This window comes from Herpailurus yagouaroundi, unplaced genomic scaffold, assembly GCF_014898765.1.
Source record: "Herpailurus yagouaroundi ecotype Mexico unplaced genomic scaffold, PumYag 188, whole genome shotgun sequence".
Classification (NCBI taxonomy): Eukaryota; Metazoa; Chordata; class Mammalia; order Carnivora; family Felidae; genus Herpailurus; species Herpailurus yagouaroundi.
Genome location: NW_024412419.1, coordinates 13,642,012 through 13,661,368, shown reverse-complemented (window position 1 = coordinate 13,661,368; position 19,357 = coordinate 13,642,012). Strand labels below are relative to the sequence as shown.

Below are 19,357 nucleotides of genomic sequence, written 5' to 3'. Positions count from 1 at the left end.
GCTTTGTCTCTATTTCTCTCAAAAATAAAAATTAAAATTAAAAAAAATAAAAATAAAATAAAGGTAGTTTAACTTTATACTCAATTTTTCAAGTTTCTAGCATATTAGTTATTAATGACTAGTGAAAAAAAAATAGCATCTTTGGTAATAGGCATCAAGCCCGTTCAACTGTCAATACTCTTCATGCCAGGAATTTAACTTAAGGAAGTGATCAGTTAGATGCTCAAAGATTTGGGCAAAAATGAAATTAGATGCCAACCTTCCAACTGATCACAAAATATATTCTGATGGATTAAAACCCAAATTAACACAATATGCACAAATCATGGTAAAAGATTGATAAATAAAACTACTTGGAGATTAAAAACTATTTTTAAGACAAAATAAACCATGAATAAAGTTAAATAAGTAATATGCAAGGAGAAGATATCTGCAATGTACCTAATAACAAAGAATTTTTATTCAGAACATATGAAGTATTCCAAGTAATGAATGAGAAAAATACAAACAATACTATTAAACAATAGGTAGAGCATAAAACTAGATAATCAATAGAGAAGAAAATCTACATGGCCAATAAAGAGTAAAGAGATGGAAAATTACAAAGAACAATTTTTTCCAATTAGTTTGATAAAAATAAATTTTGGGGGGTGCTTAGTTGGCTCAGCCAGTTAAGGATCTGACTTTGGCTCAGGTCATGATCTCATGGTTTGAGAGTTTGAGCCCCAGGTTGGGCTCTGTGCTGACAGCTCAGAGCCTGGAGCCTGCTTCAGATTCTATATCTCCTTCTCTCTCTGGCCCTCCCCAACTCATGCTCTGTCTCTCAAAAATAAATAAATGTTAAAAAAATTAAATATATTTTTAAAATATGCTGATACCAATTGTTTGCAAAGACGTAAAGAAGTATGAACTCTTTCTAATATACTATTTGTGGGAATATTAACTGGTACATCTTCTTTGGAGAACAATTTGGCAATATCTAATACAGCAGAAGGTGCATATAGAACATGATCTAGCAATTCTATTTCAACACATACGCCCTACAGAAACTCACACAAATATCCAAAGGGATATGTGAAAAAGACACACACTGCAAGTTTTTAATAGCAAACACTGAAAAAAAAGTCAGAGCAACCTAAATGACCATAAAATAGGAAATGGATAGGTAATTGGAGGTATAGTCACATAATGAAGTACTGTATAGTAGTTAAAATGAATAAATGATATCACATGAATAAAAATTGTGATCTAAAAATTTTTTGAGAGGATAAGTAGGAGAATGACACATAGTGTGATGTCATCTACTTAAATGTCAAAGAGCAAAGATGATACTATAGAGACATGTATTTAGTAAAAAGAATAAGCATGTTCGTGAAGAAAATGCATGCTAAGTTCAATAGAATGTTTCTGAGGAAAAAGAAAGGTGAGTGGAACTAAGAAGAGAAATGAAGAGAATTTCAAAATATGAGAACATATTAATGGTTGTGAATTCTAGGCAGTAGGACAGTGGATACTTACTATATTATTATCTGAACTTTAATGTGTGAAATGTTTCACAATAAAAAAGTAGTATGTTTTCTTTTAAAGCATTTGGAATTCATATTTCTGTCTAATTCTGATGTTTTCCTAAAGACTTTACATCACTGATGGTTAATTAATCAAATGGCTTGGGTGTCATTTATGATTTTGTATAACGTTTTCCTCCAACTCTTATCATAAAGAGTAATCACGTTCATTTCAAAGGAAACGTGGCAGAACGCTCAAGAGAAAATTGTGCCATCCTCTAAGAATTTTACCCATTTAAAGCAGGTCCATTTTCGGTTTAGGAAAAAATACTTCTCTGATCAATGCTGCAGTGAATACAAGGAGGCATATATCCAATGGAACATCCACTGCTTTAACCACATCAAGGTAGTTTTGTGCTCTGTAATCACTTGCTTACTTGCCTGGCCCCACTAGATTCTTGGAACACTTGGAAGAGGGAGACCCCTTCTTACTCATCAATGCCTAGGCCACATGGGCATCCAGTAAGTGTTTTGAAAAATGATTTAATCCAATTTCAATTTCCATCTTGAATAGGGATATTGAAACACTGTTGTTTAACCACATTTGCAAGGCAACTTGAGAGACTCTGAGAGACTCAAAGTTGGCACAAGCGTGACTCTTTGAGTCACCTGGTTTCTTGCCATTGTACTAAAACACACACAGTGAGGCTGTAATGGCTTATAGTTGCTGCTGTTTTTGCTCCAGAATCCTATGCATGAGGATTGGAATAATTTCTTAAAGGCCTCTCTGAACACCCTCGTGAGATGGTGTAATAAAGTCCACTTAATAATAAATATGCATTTCTGTGCCAAAACGGAACACATCTTTGGCCAGCTATGGTTTCTTTCAGCTTATAGGCTCTGAAAGTGTATCTTAGGTTAGAAAGACTCAAAGAAGACACAGAGGAGGCTGCCAAACCACATACAAATTCTATTTAACAATCAGAAGTGTGGGATAGAACAAATCAGAAGACAATCTTCATTTTCCTTTTTTGAAACCTCTCATTTCTAATTCATTTTTTTCAATGTTTATTTATTTTTGGGACAGAGAGAGACAGAGCATGAACGGGGGAGGGGCAGAGAGAGAGGGAGACACAGAATCGGAAACAGGCTCCAGGCTCTGAGCCATCAGCCCAGAGCCCGACGCAGGGCTCGAACTCACGGACCGTGAGATCATGACCTGGCTGAAGTCGGACGCTTAACCGACTGCGCCACCCAGGCGCCCCTCTAATTCATTTTTTAAAATGTTACTGTATTAGGGGTGCCTGGGTGGTTCAGTCGCTTAAGTGTCCAATTTCTGCTCAGGTCATGATCTCATGGTGCGTCCAACTTCTGCTCAGGTCATGATCTCATGGTGCGTCCAACTTCTGCTCAGGTCATGATCTCGTGGTTCACAGATTCTAGCCCCGCGTCAGATTCTGTGCTGACAGCTTAGAGCCTGGAGCCTGCTTGGGATTCTGTGTCTCCCTCTCTCTCTGCCCCTCTCACATTCGCTCGTGCTCCCTCTCAAAAATAAATAGGCAATTAAAGTTAAAATTTTTTAAAAATGTTACTGTATTAGAAACCTAACTGCAATCCTCTCTGAACAAGGAAGAAGACTAGATTAAAAAAAAAACACAAAAAACAAAAAACGGAGAAGAGCATGACTGGAAAAACATTGGATATAATTAAAGGAATTGGTTTTAAAAAGGAATATTTAGAAGAGGGTAAAGTTTATCTATATCAACATCACAACTAAGTAAAAAGAAAGAGGCATATAAAAAAGAGGCCAGGGGCGCCTGGGTGGCGCAGTCGGTTAAGCTTCCGACTTCAGCCAGGTCACGATCTCGCGGTCCGGGAGTTCGAGTCCCGCATCGGGCTCTGGGCTGATGGCTCAGAGCCTGGAGCCTGTTTCTGATTCTGTGTCTCCCTCTCTCTCTGCCCCTCCCCCGTTCATGCTCTGTCTCTCTCTGTCCCAAAAAAATAAATAAACGTTAAAAAAAATAAATAAAATAAAAAAAAAAAACAAATAAAAAAGAGGCCAGAAAGAAATATGCCAAATAATCGATATTAACTTTGAATATTAAGATGATGATTTTTATATCTCTCTACTGTAATATTCTCCAGTTTTGCTATGTGAGGTGCCTGAATTATTTTTGTCATGAAATAGTTCCCTTCTCCCTTCATATCTCCTTCCTGGTTATTCCTTGCCCAACATACTGGACATATCAGTTATTAATATGTCTCATCTCTTCTTTTAGCTGCAGTGGCCTTATCCATACTTCATATTTAGAAAAGTATAGTTCAGCCATTTTTAGGCAGGAATGATGTAAAAATCCAAACAAAGATAGGTCACTGACCCAAAAGTGGCACAGCGCAGACCAGCTGATGAAGTTGGATGGTGGGAAGGGCTTGCAAACAGAGATAAAAGTAATCAGACTTGCTCTTTCAGAGATTTGGAATGGAAGAGATTTGGTATCAATCCTTCATCAATAGTGGGTGCAGAGCTAACCGGCAGATAGAGAAACTGAGATGTTATGTATAGAGAGAGGAACATCTCGGATCCCAGAGATCAAGAAAAGGAGGCAGTGGCAAATACCTAGTTGTGCTGGTCCCTAACGGGTCTGTAGGTCCAGTTCTGATGTTTCTCCTTAAAATAAGTCTTTTTTTGTATAATACTATTCAGAGGAAGATAAAATTCCCTTAAGGCAATATATGCCATCAATGGGGACAGACTGGATTCTAAATCTAGGGCCCAATTTATGCCAAAACAGACAGAATACCTATTTATATAATCTCAAAGTCCTGTCTAAATGCCATCATTAGGGAACAAAAATTTACTCTTTGATTTCTAAAGAATGTGCAATTGTTAAAGAGACCATATTAGCATTAGCTTTGCTTCTTAATGAAAATTTAAAAAGTTTATGATCGACTTAAAGATAAAATTTGGTTTGTGGATTGCTAGAATGAAGTCTGGAAGTGGAAGAATGCATTCAATTATTTAAAAGGGTCTGTGAATACATATGAATGTTAGCCTTAGAAATGGAATAGTGTATCTTTCACATATCAGTGTATTATTTTTCAAATGTGTGTCAATACTATTGCTATCAATAATGTAAATTTTAAAGGTGAATTTTAAACATTATTGAATTCATAGTAGCTATTTGTCCCAATGTGTTCTCTCAAATCAACTAATAATGAAATTACAATTACTAGCCTTGGGAGTCTGAAAAACTTGGCATTACAGAGAAGTCCCAGAAGTATAAAGTAGTGGTAAAAAAGATGGGGAACACCTGGTACAAAGTGTAGACTAGAAGAAGCCTCAAAAGGCTTGAATTAAACCTCAACAGACTCCAATAGCAATTCCACAGGCTGGGAGTACTGCAGACCCTGCTGGCTGGTGAGGGTGTTTGGGGTGAGTCCCATGTTTTATTCTGACAAGTGTACCTATTTAGAACAATGTAAAGGGAGTGTCATTTTCTTGATTAACTTTTGGGCTGCATTATTTTTTTTTTAATTTTTTTAATGTTTATTCATTTTTGAGAGAGAGTGTGGGCAGGGGAGGGACAGACAGAGAGGGAGACACAGAATCCCAAGCAGGCTCCAGGCTCTGAGCTGTCAGCACGGAGCCCGACACGGCTCGAATCATGAACCACGAGATCATGACCTGAGCTGAAGCTGGACGTTTAACAGACTGACCCATCCAGGTGCCCCTGAGCTGCATTCTTAAGAGACAAAAAAAGAACAGACACTTGGCATATGTTTTCCATCTGAAGAATTGTACAGTTCTCTACACAGTTGCTCACTAACACAGTAGCTGACTTTCTTCTCCCTCTCCTCACAAATAGTCATATTCCTATATGATCTACCTCCTAAACATCTGCCAAATTTGTTCAGGTCTCTGAAGCTGTGCTGTACCACTTTAGACCAAGCCAATATCACCTCTCACCTGGACAAATACAACTGCCTCCAAACTGGTCTCCCTGATTCATTCTCCAGAAGGATCATTTGAAAATTTAAGTCTGATCAAGTCACTTCCTTTTTAAAATCTTTAATAGATTCTTACTGCTCTCATGATGCAGAAAAAACAAAAACAAAAACAAAAAAACCTTTAAAAAAAATCCCTTAACATTCCTTATAAGATTCATCACAACCTGGAACCTGGCTGTTTGCTGCTAATTTTGCAGCCTCACTCCAGTTTCTTACCAGGTTCACTATCAAATCCAGCTCTTTGCACATGCTATTACCTGTGTGGGGAGCACTCCTTCTATACCTTTCCTGAACTGGCAAACTTCCACCCCTACTTAGGTATCCAGCATAAATCTCACTCTGAGTCAGTCCAGGATTCCTTAGACTAAGTCTCTTTGTTATGCATACCCACAGGAGCATAATCTTCCCCCTTTTTTTTCAGACTAATCAGTTTTTAATCACCCATTTGTCATGCCTTTCCATACCATAAGCTCCATGAGAGAGTCTATCTTTTTTTGCTTCCAAATTTTTTCAGTACAGGGTTTGGTACATAGTAAGCACTCAATGTCTGTTAAACTGGATTAGTCAGTTACTGTTTGTTGAGCTGGATTAACTGTCATATTCTCATAGAAGAAACTTGTGAGCCCCAAAGAGACAACCTAAGAAATCCATTGAAAACTAATTTGCTCTTTCACACCCAAAATTCTTAGAACAAAATCTATCCTTCTTGTCATGACCCGTATCCCATTCTACTTGCATGCTTTCATCTGAATCTCAGCTATGAACCAGGCATTATGGTCCAGAGGATACAGAAACTTATCTTCTAAAGTTCACTAAAAAGTATTGAACACTTCCACGTTAATAACATCTTTTAACATAGTATCTTTTATGTAATCAAATATGCCTACCCTTTTAGAGTTTTTGGATTGCTTATTTCCCACTACATCTAGGTTACAAATACATCTCCTGGACTTTCTGCTACGCCTTAAAAAGAAATTTTGAAGTCTTTACTATATCTGGAATACATTTATATAGTGTGAGATGGATATTTCTATAAGTAGATATTTCTAAGTAGACAATCAGGTGTTCTGGTGCGATTTATTACATAAATTGCACCCTTCCCACTAAATTAAAATGGCACCCTTAGTGGTATTTCATAAAATCCCAAAGAAAATGAGCTATCTCTGATTCTCTATTTTGTTCTCTGGTCTATTTGTCTATTCATATGCCTACACCATCTTAATTTGATTACAGTGTTTATATGTTCTAAAATCCGGTAATGCAAGACTACTCTATTCTTTTTTACATGATATTCAAATTTGACATGATATTCAAATTTGACATGATATTTGAGGATGCAGTGTTCAGATAAACTTTAAAACCAAGTTAAAAAAACTTAAATGATGCCTACAATAAAAAATCCTGTGGCATTATAATTATTATATATTACAAACATATCATGTCTATTCATTATCTTATATGATGTGTTCATATTGTCTTTTCATTTGTTGTTATCATATTTTCTGTTCTTCAATAAGATTTTATAGTTGTGCTGCCCAAGGCACTTTGCTTTTCTTAAAACTTTTAATCTTAAACATTTTATCATCTTGGTTGCTATTGTATATAGAATATTTTTTCCACTTTTCATTTCTGAATACTTTTTTGGTAGACTAAAATGAAAGAAGTTGTTTGTTTTTATAATTTATCTCATGTCTAAACTCCTTATCAAACATTTATTATTTTTTATTTTTACTTGAATCTTCCAACTTTCTCTATATACAGCCAGCAAAAAATAGTAATTTAATCTCTTTTCCAATATTGAATAAACAGCTTATTTCATTTTCTTATCATATTGCTTTTGCACAAATAAAGAACAATAGAAGTATTTAATCCTTTCTGAGACAAGGCGAGGTATAAATATATGGAGACAAATCTGTATCTATTCCTGAGAAAATGGCTCAATGCTAGATTTTTGCTGTATAACACTTATATGACTTTAAAATTATAAGAAAATGTATGAGATTTTCAGTAATAGTAGATAGAGCTGGAAGGCTGTTAGTAGGGACATACTAGCTAATCCTACTAATTCTACATATAATGAGACTAATGCCCATCAAGAGAAAGTGATTTAACCAAGAGAAAAAGCTAGAAGCAAAGCCCAGGCTAGAACATGAAGATTTTTTGACCCCTTGGACAATGTTCTTTGTAAAAGACTTGCCGATTCTCACTGGATTTCCCTGGAATCTATTATTTGAAACGCCTCAAAATAAGTCTTTCTGTCACATTTTCTTATAGCATCATGTATTTTTCTTCCAGTGTACTTAATCTTATTTGTAATGTTAAGCTATTTTGTAATTATTTAATTTATGTTTCTCTAACTAGACTCTGATCTCTATGAGGTCAAGGATTATGGTTATTTTAGTTCACCCTGCATGTCTACTGCTAGGCAAGTGACAGATATTCAATAGGTATTTTTTGAAAGAATGAATACATTGATGAGTCAGAGAGATAGTACCTCATATAGAAACAATGTAATGAACATAAAAACGACAGGTGAGTAGTCAGAAAGGGCACAGATCTGTTCTGGATCTTAGAGTTATCACTTACAAACCACATGGCTTTAGGCAAATTACTCAATCCCTGTACCAATTTATTCATCTAAAGTAGAGATAATCCATCTCATTGGATTGCTGTGAACATGGATGAGTAATATGCAAGTAAAGCAAAGAACCTGGCAGAGCCCTTTGTGTAGAGGCATGGGATATGCCAAGCACGTTTACAAACACTGCACACTTCAAGAAGTATCTCCTTCTCTTCCCCCTTCCTTGTTGGGTAAACTGTGACATCATAAACATGATGTGAACATCATAAAGTGTAGCCTATGTTATTCACAACTTGTATGTTATACCCTACGAAATTGAGACCCATATTTATTTTCACATGAATAAATGAAAACTCAGAAAAATTTAATTGATTTTTCCAGGACTTTGCATTGATGATGACTGCAGCGCAGCTGTGATGCCTAAAACACAGCTAATGCCACCTACTTTTATGGTCTTTCCATTATGTACTTCCATTTGTGTCCTGCTAAAGCAGCTTTTCCAACTGGGTTCTTCAGAAGGCAAGGAGATGGTGATAAGTGTAATTTAACATGAGTTCCCTGAGTAAACATTGGAAACATAAGGTCCAGCAAAGCTAAACAGACTCTAGGATCTCCACAAAAGGAACTCTCAGACTTACATCAATACACACATGCACTAGGAATATCTAAGAGTGGGATGCAGGAACCATGAACTCCCTCAAAAAAAGTTTTCACAAAACTTTTTGTGGGGAAGTAACTATCAGTGTCTTGGAAATATTTCTTTAAGGAAACAAAGTTTGGGACTCCTGGGTGGCTATCAGTTAAGCGTCTGACTCTTGATTTCTGCTCAGGTCATGATCTCATGGTTTGTGAGTTCGGGCTCTGAGTTAGGTTCTGCACTGACAGTGTGGAGCCTGCTTGGGATTCTCTCTCTCCCTCTCTCTTTGCCCCTCCCCTGAAAATAAATAAGTAAATGAAAAAAAAAAAAGAATAGAAGGGGCATTTGGGTGGCTCAGTCCGTTAAGCATCCGACTTCAGCTCAGGTCATGATCTCGCAGTCTGTGGGTTCGAGCCCTGCGTCAGGCTCTGTGCTGACAGCTCAGAGCCTGGAGCCTGCTTCAGATCTTGTGTCTCCCTCTCTCTCTGCCCCTCCCCCACTCATGCTCTGTCTCTCTCTGTCTCTCAAAAATAAACAGACGTTAAAAAATTAAAAAAAAAAGAATAAGAGGAGCATCTTAAAAAAGAAAGAAAGAAAGTTTAAAATGTCCTTACTACCAAATTTAAACCACCCTCCCTTTTAACTCTGCCACTTCATCTACAAGGAGGAAACTTTCAATAGGCCTTTCTTTTAATACCATCTCATAAGTACTGATTTGGTATAAAGCTATTTGCTCTGAAATATTTTGCTTAAAAATATCAAATGATCTATAATGGTACATTAAACTTACTGTATACATATCATGTATGCGTGTATAGGCATTGCTCCCTCACTCCTGCTTTGAGACCTGTTCTCTGCTCTTTGTCAATGTGCACTAGTGTGCACTTCTACAAACACTCAACAAACAAAGGCTCTGATAGGCTACTCCTGATTCAAACATGTTCTACAACATTAATTGTGTGTACCACCAAGGCTTCCCTTTCTGCCATTTACTGGGTGTTACTTGATGGATATTTATGTGATGGACAACAGATGGACTAAGTGATAGCACTAGGCCTGACCAAAGAAATGACGTCAGGGTGTCATGGGGATGTGTCACAGGCACTCTAAGCACCTTGGAGGAAAAGATGAAGGAAAGAGAGGATAGAGGGCAGAAGACAAGTAAACATTGGCAGATGCTCTCTGACATTATTTATGAAGCACACCGTAGGTCATTGGTGTGGGAAAGACTGTTCATCAATTGAACGTTGGTCATTGGAAGCTTTGGGAACTTTAGCAGGAGGCACGTCTTAAATAAATGGAAGAGCTTTCCCAAATGGATGCAGAACACAGGTCTATGCTAGGACGTTGACTGAGTTAGAACAAACATGCTTAGAGCAGAACACTTAGAACAGGAGACTAGGAGAAACAGTGGGATGCAGACTGAGAAGAATGGCAAGAGGGCAGGTGGAAGTCCACAGAGGGAGGAGTATTTACACTATGCTAAGCTCTTTTAGGTGGTATGTGTGTATACACCTGTACATATGCATATCTGTACATATACATATATATGGTCTTTGACATCCCTATAAAGTAAATATATTAATCCCATTTCACAAGTGAGAAAATGGGCCCCCCAAATTAATTAAGACCAAAAGTCCTGACCAATTCTAGGAATGATCTAAGACTCCCCTACTATACAACAGACCCTCAGAATGATGTGTGACTTTTACAGATTTCAAAAGGAGAAAACATTTCTCCTTTTTAACCACAGATTAGAAATATACTTGAATTTCCCTAGAAAATGAAGCAGGAAATATGGGGAGAATTGAGAAAAAGCTGAGATGAAAAATGGCTCTTAGAAGAACTAAAGACAGGGGTGCCTGGGTTGCTCAGTCAGTTAAGTGTCCGACTCTTGATTTCAGCACAGGTCATGATCTCACGGTGATGGGATCGAGCCACACTTCTCTGCGATGAACTTGGAGCCTGCTTTGGATTCTCTCCCTCTCTCTTTCTGCCCCTCCCTGGCTCGCATGAACGTGAGCTTGCTCGCTCTCTCTCAAAATAAATGAAGAAACATTTTAAAAAGAGAAGAACTAAAGACAATAATACCATTTTTGAAATCGTGTGTGTGTGCGCGCATGCAAGTGTGTGCATGTGCGTGCCTGTGTGCACACCCACACAGGCACAGACAGGCTGGAAAAAAGTTTTCAGCTCAGTAGGTAAGAAGGATTGCTTTTCTTATCATAAAAGCCCTAGGAGAAAAGAATAAAAGAACAGATCACACAAGAGTCCTCCCACACATACACAAAACTGCAGATAGTACTGAACCCTATATATATTATGGTTTTTCCTATAGGAAAAATACCTATGATACATAAATACCTATGATAAAGTTTATCAGCTAAGCATAGTAAAAGATTAACAACAATAACTAATAATATACTAACAATACACTGTCATGAAAGTTATGTGAATGTGGTCTCCCTCTCTATCTCTCAAAATATCTTATTGTCCTGTACTCATACTTCTTCTTCCTGTGATGATATGAGATGACACAATGCCTATGTGATGACATGAGGTGGGGTGAGTGACACAGGCATGTATGTGACTTAACATTAGGTTACTGCTGACCTTCTGATGAGTGTTCAAGAGGATCAAAAGTTTCTGCACCTGGGTTGACTGGGGGTAACTGAAACTAAGGAAAGTGAAACTACAGATAAAGGGAGACTACTATGCCTTGAAAAACAATTATGAAATGTATTCAATGAGGAAACGAATGTAAAAATGTGTTACCAGTTCCACACTCTGTTGGGCCCAATTATATGCTGCTATTACATGGCAGGGGGATGACAGTAGAGAAAAGGTATAATGGAAAGGAGATGCACTGAAAGAAAGAATAAGAAAAATGGGAAGGTTGAGGTCTCAGTGTAGGCATTTCTTCTAGAAATTCTCTTTTTTATGCATCCATGCCACTTTCTATTTTACCGACTTAGTAAATTGCATTTATCTGTCTTCCTCATTAGGCATAAATTCCTTGAAGGCTGGGACTGTATCTTATTTAATGTTGATTCCACAGTGACTACACAGTACTTGGCACATATGCTCCATGGATACTTGTTTTACAAGGTAGGCTAAGCACTGTTCAGTGTTCATTGCTTTTAAGAGCTCACTTCCTCGCTCAGACGTTCTACTACGAATGTTGGTTCTACTACAACTCAGAGACTAACGTGTTTCAGGATATTGATTTCTGATGGAGATAATGGTAATGACAATAATTGACAATAATAACTGTCATTTATTGCATTTTCTTTTTTTAGTGTTTATTTTTATTTTTGAGAGAGAGAGAAAGAGAGAGAGAGAGCATACACGTGAGCAGGGGATGGGCAGAAAGAGAGGGGGACAGAGGATCTGAAGCGGGCTCTGTGCTGACAGCAGAGAGCCCAATGGGGGACTCAAACTCACAAACCGTGAGATCATAAGTTGAGCCCAGTATTGGATGCTTAACCGACTGAGCCACCCAGGTGCCCCGCATTTTTAATAATGAAGCATTATATTATATCTTTACATATGTAGTCTTTCATTTTCTGTTTAAAAATCCTGTGATTACTATTTTAAGTGGAACCTGAGGCTGAGAGCTTGAACCACTTATTCGAGGTCTTTGAACTAATAAGCTAGTGGAACTGGGGGATTTTTATACCTAAGTGTGTCCAGCTTGAAAACTCTTATTTTTATTTCCTATCATAATTTCTTTTGAGTCAATTAAAACCTTGGTGAGGGCTGAGGAATTTTCCTATTCACAAACGAAAGAGGAGTAAAGATTAAGTGGATGGTTTTGTTTTTCATAAACTCATAACACCACTTGCCAAAGAATTCTAACAAATAGAAGTTGTTAATTGAAAGTCTGACTTGCACAGCACTATTTGATGCATTAAAATAAAATATATTCATAAGCATATCAACTTCACTGATAATGCCTAATGAGCCTCCAATGAGACATTTCACTCATAATTTAAGATTCAGTTTCAGGGTGCCTAGGTGGCTCAGCCGGTTGAGCATCCAACTTCGGCTCAGGTCATGATCTCATGGTTCGTGGGTTCGAGCCCCACGTGAGGCTCAGCACTGACCATGTGGAGCCTGCTTGGGATTCTCTCTCTCTCTCTCCCCCTCTCTCTCTCTGCCCTTCCCCGCTTGCTCTCTCTCAAAATAAATTTAAAAAACTTAAAAAAAAAGATTGGGTCTCAAGAAATCAGAAATAAACACACTAATCACAAATTAATAAAACCAATACAAAATATAAAACACCAGAGACTTCTGTAGCACCAGAGCCTAATATTTTAAGAAATTTTCAATTACAATAAAATATGAAAGAACAGAAATATTAGGGTCTAGTTTTTTGAGTTAAAAAGAAATCCACCCAGGCTCCAAAGCCCATTTAACATGTTAGTGATTTGCAAAAATCTATTTACATTCAGCTCCTCAAAAGTTCAGAGCCTGGGGCGCCTGGGTGGCTCAGTCAGTTGGGCATCTGACTTTGGCTCAGGTCATGAACTTGCTTTCGTGAGTTTGAGCCCCGTGTCAGGCTCTGTGCTGACAGCCCAGAGCCTGGAGCCTGCTTCGGATTCTGTGTCTCCCTTTCTCTCTGCCCCTCCCTGCTTGCACTCTGTCTTTCCTTCTTTGTCTTAAAAATAAAGGTTAAAAAAAAAAAAATTCAGAGCCTAAGAGATAATAAACAAAATCCAAACAAAGGAGATAAAAAAATATTTAAAGTGACAGATTTCTGTTGTCAGAAAAGTCCTTATCTGAACAAGAATAAAGAAAATAAGAATTCATTCTATAGATCTGTAATAATAGCACGTAAATTTAACTGCTATGTTAACACTTTGTCTGTTATGAGTGATACTTCATAAAATGAGAGCCTTATTTTCTATAAAAAGTTCAGCAATTATTTTATCAGATATATTGAGCTTGAAGGCCAGTTGATCAATGAGAGTCCTCCAAGTCTGAACTGTAATTTAGAACAAGAGGAAACAGATTCTTCACCTGAAAATAATCCAACAAATGGTTATAAAATCAATGAATTGTCTTAAAAAAAAAAAACAGTTGGTGGTTATACAGCAGTTCATGTGCGTTTGAAGTAGAGTGAAGTAAGGCGGTAGAGAAATCCAGAGAAAGCATAGGGATCATGACAAATTATCCAACTTGCATGCTTTAAGTTCGCTGATAAGGGTATAGAACATCTCTTTAATGTATTCACAGGCACCTTATTATTAAAGTGTCAAACCTCTGTGAGGATTCTTGAGTAACTTGCTATTCCATTTCTGTTTCATTCATTAAATAGTTTCTAAAGCACCCCCAAGTTCCCCATTTATGAAGTTCTCAATGAACCAGGCTGGGAGCAACTCAAACTATTTTGACTCACTTAAGAGAGCACATGTTACCATTAGAAACAAAATGTAAATAAGAAATGCACTATTGTGGTCCCTTCACCGTGTTATCATGTTAAAATAATTCCATAGCTCAAGGGACCCATGATCTAAGTAGTACACATAGCTACCATTGAGTTTAAATTCCCTCTTTGACTTATTAATACCAGTTCTTGTAGATAGGTACAAATAATTTATATTTTTACTTCTTAAGAGATATAAATTATGCGTGGATTAAAATGAACTCTTGAAGGTATTATTATAGTGCTTTTATATCTTTAGTGAAAATAAATTATAAAATAATATTCAGTCCAGCTTTTCCTTTCAGTAACATAAGAATATTGAAAGCAATGTTAATTGTGCAATGTTTTTAGTCAAAACAATTTCTTAATGTAATTAATTAATAAGGTGCTTACAACTGATTCTTGGAACAGATATATAATTGACACATATTGTAAAGTACTATAAAAGACATTGTACAAATATTGTGGAAATATTAAAAAGATCATTAAAATATACACCCTTGTAGACTATGCTTTCATATTGTAGATATCTCTTTAAAATGAAAATGTTCCTTGATATCCTATGTTTTTTATGTATTGGAGGGATGGATTAAGTAATTTATGTGGATCCCATTCAATTCCTACACTGTATTAATTATGTGAATTAACCATTGGGAGAGTAGAAATATCAATCATGTATTAATTTGTGTACCATTGGATACTTCAGGAAAATTAATGCATTTATATCTACTAAATGTAACTGAGATGGACATTGTCAGTTTCAACCTTAGACTAAACTGAATGTGATCCTTCTTTGAGAAGAGTCTTCCAATCTTTCTAAATAATTACTAATCTAAGGAGCATAGATATCACTCAGTACAAAGAAAAAGATCTTTAGAAGGACATTAAAAGGTATTGCTCTCGTGAAGTAGGATAACATTTGTTTGCTATTGACATTATACTGTCATTTTATGAAACTCCCCAAGGAGGTCCTCAGCAATGTTTGTAATCCATACCTGTATGCAACCCCAACGGAAAACCTATAGCTTGACCAGGACAACATTTCTAATCCAGTTATCCTATTGCAGAACGAGATTCACAGCACAGCAAATTGAAGCAGCTTGGCAGCTGCAGGTCTCTGCATAGGCTACCTGGTGTTCGGAATAGCCTGGGCACGACTATTTTCAGAGTGGGATAATAAGACCAGGTGACATCTGACCCAAGAGTATTTGTTAGGGACAGACTCTATCCAAGACAGAGTTCATCCCAATTCAACAAAGGGTTACCATGAGGGGAGGGGTTAAATTAAATGTTAATTGGTGACTGTGTTGAGACACTCACCTCCATGCTTCCTCAAAAACTTCCAAGAGTATTTAACTTATCTTTCAAAGGAGAAAGAAACAGACTGTCTTCCTCAAGCCTTCCCTAATGCCTCAGCTTTTTTTCAGGTAAGAATTCCTGGCACTTTCCCAAAGGGTGCATCTGTGGTGGCCTTGGTTATGTTTCTGAGGGCTTGGGAGATGTATATTTCTTCAAAAAGGAACAGGAGGGCCTGGATTATCTTTAAATGGCCCAGAGCTGTATTATCTGGGCATTCAGGAGAGAAAACGAGGGAGCAATAGAAAAATCAAGCGAGAGGAAAAGATAATATAAAAAGGAGGAAAGAGAAGAAGGCCCAGGTAGGCAGGTATCATTGCCTGCTTTGCAGTCCCAGTGCTGCAAGACCAAGAAGGAGGCTGTGCAAGGGCTTGCCAAGCCCTAAAGTCTTTGCAGGCGGCACTGCCGTCCTCTCTAGCGCCCACTTCAGGTTGAGCCGCTCAAGCACTCTTCCTTCAGTCTTCCACCCCCCGCCCCCGCCCCTCCCCTTCTCTGCAGGTGGCTGCATCTGGAGGATTTCCAAGAAGGCTGGGGACAGTTAGGCATCTTGGATTTAGGTTCTGCCTTCTAGGAGCCAGGGGAGAGCTGGCAGGGCCCATTGTGTGTTTACGCTGCAGTCGCCTCACTCCGCGAGGACCCAGACCCTGCAGCTGCAGCAGTTTTGGAAGATGTAAGACAGGCAGAAGAGTGAGGACGGCACCTGCAGTGTCTCTGAAGCCTGGAGTCCCTGAAGGATTAGAGCATGGAGGAGACGGAGATGGGTCTGGGCAGTCCTTGGACAGGAGCTTTAAGTGATGTGCCAGTTCTCTCAAAAAAAAAAACAAAAAATCCAAGGATTCCAAAGAAACTAACTGAGATGCAGAGGCAGCCAGGAAGGGCAGGTTACACAGTGAATAAGGTGGGTAGATGGTAGGTGAGGGGCAATAGAAAAGAGATAGAAAGAGACCTTGCAAGAAAGGAGAAATGATAATAGTGTGAAAAGGAACCTTGGGACTCTCTTGAAGATGTGCTGGGGACCAGACAATTATTTATCTAAAGACTTTAGCAATGTCACTGAAGATGCTAAAAGTATAGAGAGAAGGGAACATTTCCACTCAACATTACTCTGTAGTTGTTTATTTCATAGACTAGAAGTTAACTGACATTTCCCTAGCTCCCTAGCTTCTGGGCCTCAATGGCCTCATCTTTACGTAAAACACGGGGTTTGAACTAGATACTTTAGAAGGTCTCTGTCTGGTACGTCTCTATGACTGGCAGCCCATGAGCCAGGGTATCTGATACTAAACACCTCTAAGATTTCGTACCAGATCCCCCATTCTTCCTGCACTACCCATTTATCAATGCAGTGTAAAAACTGCACGATTCATGAAGCACGTTTCAACTCTTAGTGAGGACGAGGAGTATGGTTCAGTTATGACAAATGATTGATCCTTCTGCCCTGGGGTAAGGAAGAGAGGAACAGTGATTTACACTTTGGGTTTCCATGGAGAGAATATTCTCGAATTTTTTATTTCAAATTTTATCCATTTAAAGAAATTGCAAATTTCTTTGAGGGGCTCAAAATAGTTGGACTGACTAAAGGGCCAATGAGCCCTATAATGATCTGCCTTATTTGAAGGAAAATTTATTTCATTACAGAAACTGAATCTGCTTCTTCCATGGAAATCCATCCAGCTCACTGGCCATGCTCTTCGCTTGTCTGCCTGCCTCATGCCATTCTGCCAACTGCTTCAGTGCAGCATTTTCTGGAGTTATTAAACACCCAAGCTTAATGAGAGTGCACTTATGGGTGAAGTATTCAATGATGCAGGACCACCTCCCCATCACCACCACACGCAGTTTAGATGGAAGTGGGGATCAAATATGTTTTCACAAGAGTTTCATTTTTAATTTGTCTCAGCCTGAAATTCCTTTAAATTAAAAACAAAAATTAATATGGAGAAATACAACTCCTTCGCTCTTCTTGTCTTCAAGTGGGATGTGACACACAGATAGTATCCACTTGTGTTTTCTACACCCACTAACATTTCCATTTCATTTTAGTCTCCAAAATATGGGCAGGAGCACAACTCTAGAAAAATGGATTCCCACTCTCGAATCTCACAGGGCACCGATCCATGCGTGCAGTGCTGAGCGCTCGCCCAGAACCTCACCGTTTCCTCTGTCCCTCCACCGCCATTCACCAGTGCCCCCGGTTTCCACAGTGGGTTTGACCTTGCAAAGACCCTGCTTTAGTTCCTGGGCACGGAACAACCCATTTTAACTCAAAACACAAAACGACCTTTTCTCCTTTAAAGAAACACCACCGAATGTAACACATCTGGGCTTACGTTTCTCAACCCCGCATTCCAGAATGGGAATACGGGGTGCAGAGGCAGGCAACTAGTTTGGGTCTGACAGCTTCCATTCAGAGAGGCTCTGGGTCTCAGACTCTGCTCAAGACAGACGGCTGACTATGTGGTTGAACATCTCTCCTTTTTTGCTCATTCACCATCATGACGAAGAATCAAAACCGAAAAATTATCCACTCATTTCTCAATACTAAGAAATGTGCTTCTTTTGCGCGTCGCTCCGTGGTTCTAAACACTAACACGCCGCTTGGAAACCAACCCCGGTTTCCACACCATCTCGTCTACTCAGTTTCACTTAGCAAACACCTTCACTGCTCTTCCCCGGTGAGAAAAATGGTGCACCAAGCTCACGGATGGCAGGTTGGTACTTGACTGCAGCCGCTCAATAGTTTTATCAGCAAACGGAAAACTTCACAATCGGTCAAACAGCTACTTAAATGTGTGTGAGAGGAAATCCGCTTATTTATAGACTTACACTAAAAAAGCACCTCTGTTTCACCTATCTTAAATCTAGCTTCAGACAAACCCCCAAACACGCCGCATATAAACACTCCTCCTTCCCCCACCCCCATCATCCCCAAAGATCCCCCTTTGACTAACAACACATTCAGATGGCCAGCCTTAACCAAAGCAACTGTCACCAGGCATTTGGACGCTCTATGCAAAGTATGTGACAATAGCCAAAGCATCTCTCAGACAATTGGCTGTACTACACATGCAGAAAAGCAACGAAGATTGCATTTTCCACTTACAGTTATAGCGCTGCGCACGGTCACTTAATGAAAATAATAAAACTCAACAGTTCTTTATATATATGTATAATTCAGATAAACGGTTAAGCCGTCTCTGTGTGTGGTTCTCTCGCGCTCTTTTTTTCTCTGGAGCTGTAGGCTGCTTAAATCCCTCTTGGATCGCGCCTCGCAAGCCCAGCCGCCGCCGCAACAAGCTCGGGTAAGTCTCTGCTGCAGATTGGGAATCCCATAGAAAACCTAGGGTCCCTGGAGCTGGCTGCGCAGGCGCGCGAGCCGCCGCCTCTCGAGGCACCCCCTCCCCTCTCCCCTCCTCCCTCTTCCTCCAGCTCCGCAGCCCCAGCGTGGAGAGAGCTGTGGAGCCGGTGACCAAAAGCAGCCTGGCGTTGGCGCATGCTCAGTTGGAGGGGCTCGGAGTTCCCGCGGATGGATTCCATGTCTCCAGATTTTAGCAGAAACTCAAAAGGAAAGTACAGAGGAAAAGGGAGCCAGGCTACCGGAGCAGCCTGCACCTGGACTGGCGGTAGGGAGAGCAAGTTGGGCTCACCACGCCCCGCTGTTATGGAGTCTGGTGGTGAAGGCGAAGGCCAGAAATGGGACACTTGGAGCCTGCTTTTCCCGACGCTCTCAGCCAAGGCTCCCAGGGGACCCCCGACCGACCCTTTGTCGGGCTGTAAGATGACAGAGAAAACTGCAGAAATCCTTTTCTCCAAAGGAAGTATGTCCCCAGAGCTAGCTGTGA

At 39.1% G+C, this 19,357-nt stretch overlaps 1 protein-coding gene across 1 annotated transcript in view; it reads right to left on the bottom strand.

Moving 5' to 3' along the window:
* The window catches only part of VSNL1 (visinin like 1), a 99,149-nt gene extending 80,258 nt beyond the window's left edge, over positions 1–18,891 (bottom strand). The window contains exon 1 of the mRNA XM_040496123.1: positions 18,619–18,891. The gene's annotated coding sequence lies outside the window, so the exon portion shown is untranslated. The remainder of the gene's footprint in view (positions 1–18,618) is intronic.
* Between the last annotated feature and the right edge of the window lie 466 nt (positions 18,892–19,357).